This window comes from Notothenia coriiceps, unplaced genomic scaffold (genome assembly GCF_000735185.1).
Source record: "Notothenia coriiceps isolate Sejong01 unplaced genomic scaffold, NC01 NC01_scaffold00037246, whole genome shotgun sequence".
In the NCBI taxonomy this organism is placed as follows: Eukaryota; Metazoa; Chordata; class Actinopteri; order Perciformes; family Nototheniidae; genus Notothenia; species Notothenia coriiceps.
Window position 1 is genome coordinate 2,449,123 of NW_011369947.1, and position 3,372 is coordinate 2,452,494.

The window sequence follows — 3,372 nt, forward strand, 5'->3', positions numbered from 1 at the left end:
AATGCTCCCGATTTCTGAGGTCTAAAGGTTGGCAAGTATGAAACACACACACACACACACACACACACACACACACACACACACACACACACACACACACACACACACACACACACCCACACAGACAAACATATAAGCACATATTGGAAAAATAGCCATGACATCAGCGTCACTTTAGCTCCTATTGACATTCTCCTATTTTGCACAGACTGCTACTGCGTGCCTACGGGACATAAACACACACTTTTGAACATGCCACACCCTCACACACCCTCACACACACACACAGTCACCCCACCCCACACACACCCTTGCCACCACCTACACACACGCCCAGCGCCACAAACACAGTCACCATGTCTGCCCCTCCTCTCTCACAACACACACACCTCTCACCCGGCCCAACAAACACATAGCAACACAAACAGTAGTGTGTGTGTACGTGTGTGTGTGTGTAGTGGAAACTTTCATTGGTTTCTGAGGTGTCACCTTCCCGACTGACGTCACACGTTTGCTCTCCTGACATTTACCGGAGGTTTCCTACTTGTTTCTGGTCTTTCCCCTCCTCATTTTTTTTTTTTTTTTTAACAATATCTCTTTCATTCTTCCCTTCTGTTATTCCCTCTGCTCAAACTACTTTTCTCGCAATACTTATCTTAGTTTATTTGGAAATAAATAGTCTAAAAGGCCAACCAAAAATCATAAATTGATCAGATTAAGTGCTTTGTTTTGTTGAGATTAGTGACTACAGACCTGATGAGTTCTCTGCGGTGCTTAATGTTAATACTTTGACATTTAGCGTTGAGTCACAGAAGCCATAACATTTTATTTCTTCTTTTCAACTGTATGACTAATATGTGTGGCCTGTCTAACAGTTTAGGACATTGCTCACATTAAATAGTTCCTATTTTCTCTGTTTGCAACTCAAAATGACGTGATGGGTGTGGTAACAAATCCTCCTGATGCACACTAATACTTTATTGCTCACCTAAACTAGCTCTAAAAATAAACCCCAATGGATCAGCCACATCTGTTTGATGTCCATATGAGAACATGTCTTGTGAAAATCATTACACGCTTCAATATTTTGGGGACTTTCAAGTGTAAGACAAGAGGATTGATATGTCTGTGTAGTATGTAGTATGTATGTGAGTGAAAGAAATGTGGAGCCGGGGTGTAAATCAGAAAGCCCATCTCTAAAAGTACTAATTAGTGAGATTAAGGTCATTTAGACTAGATTAGATATTCTTCCCAAATTTGGGAAATTGTTTTGTCACAGCTGCAACAGTTTCCACAATGTGGGATTAATTAAATAAATCTAATGTAATAATGTTAACAAGGCAAAATGGATTCTACTGTAGTTAAAGACGGTCTAATTGTTTGAAATGCCCAATAATGATCAATTTCTGCTGATCCAATCCAGGAAGAGTTATTTATAGAGATGTCCCGATCCGATCACGTGATCGGGGATCGGAGCCGATCACGTGATTTTCAAAAGATCGGAATCGGGAGAAAAAAAATCGGGGATCGGGATTTAAAAAAAAAAAAAAGTTTTTATTTTGTATTCAATGTTACAAAACAAAAATGACCATGTTCAAGTCTTAAAGTCATCCTGAGGCCTTAGTTTTGGTTTCAAATTACACAACATCATGTATGTGTTGCTTCTTTGGGGCTTGTTTTCATAGACCTGGTTGCTTATTTCTCTCAAATCTGGCAACAGAGTGGGCGCAGTGTCTAATTGTAGCAGTAAGCTAACGAGTACTGATAAGCTTTATTTTTGTTTTGATCCAATGCTGCACAACTGAACTGATCCAATGCTGCTGTGAAAGAAAGAAGCTATATCCATGTTGGATAGAATATCAAATTTAAATAAAAAAATAACCTTAAGGGACAACTTGAATGCTTTTTTTCTTCTTAATGCATTGCATAAAGATCGGATCGGGAAAAATCGGTATCGGCAAATTGTCAAAATCAAATGATCGGAATCGGATCGGGAGCAAAAAAAGGTGATCGGGACATCCCTAGTTGTAGCCCTATCTTCAATAATCTTCCATCTGAGCATCCCTTGATGGCTACGAGTGATTTAAAAAAGCCGTGGAGAAGAAGTAAAGTCAGGTCACGTGACGGTGATGAAACGTCTTCTGGTGGGGAGGAAGGGAGAAGGGGAAGGATTGGGGTCAGAGGCTAAGTGAAATATATCCCCTCTCTGAGGCCTGCAGGAGAGAGGAGGCAGGAAGCTGAGGGCCAGAGATAAGCAGAGGGCGATAAGCACCCAAAACACCTGTTAGGAAGCTCCTGCCTCACACCAACACTCACAGGAGGCCATGAAACACCAGCAGGGAAGGAAGAGGGCGAGTGGACAGAATACGGAGAGAAAACTGCCGCGGAAATTGTATAATTTGTTGTCTTTATATTTTGGTTGAATAATTCTGTGAGGTTTTTGCCATCTTGTCAATGATATTGTGGAAATTAAGGAGTCTCGTGATTGAATTAGAATGTTCATAGACAGGGGTATGTACTCTTACAAAAAAAATGTTGTATGTGTGCTATTGAAAGGTGTTGCATTTGTTGACTCACTCGAGTAAAGTGAAACCTAACTTTGACTTGTTATAATTCTCCCCTTTTATCAGGGGCATAACATTTGGAAAACATTTGCCTCTTGCATCAGAGAAGCTTTGTTTGCAACAAAAACAAGGACTAACATTCAAGATAAGGAACAAGGAAACAAACCAGCCTATTGGCCAGATTCTAGAGTCCTAATGTGAACCTGGAAATGTTGAGTACCCCACATTGTATGTAAGAAATGTAGTTTGGATCCCCAGCAATTAGAAACTGCAGGATGCTGACTTGCATATTCTGCGTTAATCAATGACATCATAGCCTGTATGGAAAACATTGGAGTGGTTTTGGGGGGTTATTGAATTAAAACGTGTGTAAAATAATAACAATAATGGAAATAATGTCAGATTATGACACTTTCAGTATAATTATTGCACGTCATAATCTCCACATGTTCCCTGATGATCTTTTTGACAGCAACCATCATTTGGCCATCATCAGACGCTCGTCCTGCCATAATCCGCCCATGAATTTCTCTGCTGACACATCATGAATCTCTCCGTCTTGTTTACCGTCCGCCTGTCAGCCGTCTCCAAGGTCTCTGTTGACCGCTCCCAGATTGTTTTGTGTTTGTCTGTTTGTCCCAGGGCCTCGAAAGGCGAGAGTGGGATAGTAAAAGCAGAAAAAAAAGCTATTCCATTTCCTGGACTGATCGCTGAGGCGGGTGGCGCTGACATGTCATGACTCAAACAGCATCATTTCTGCCAGCGCTGTCTGGGGCTGACCTTACAAATGATGCTGTATACCCCCCCC

At 41.2% G+C, this 3,372-nt stretch overlaps 1 long non-coding RNA gene across 1 annotated transcript in view; it reads right to left on the minus strand.

The window, feature by feature from the left end:
* The window catches only part of LOC104965564 (uncharacterized), a 20,714-nt gene that overhangs the window by 16,360 nt on the left and 982 nt on the right, over positions 1 to 3,372 (minus strand). The window lies entirely within an intron of this gene.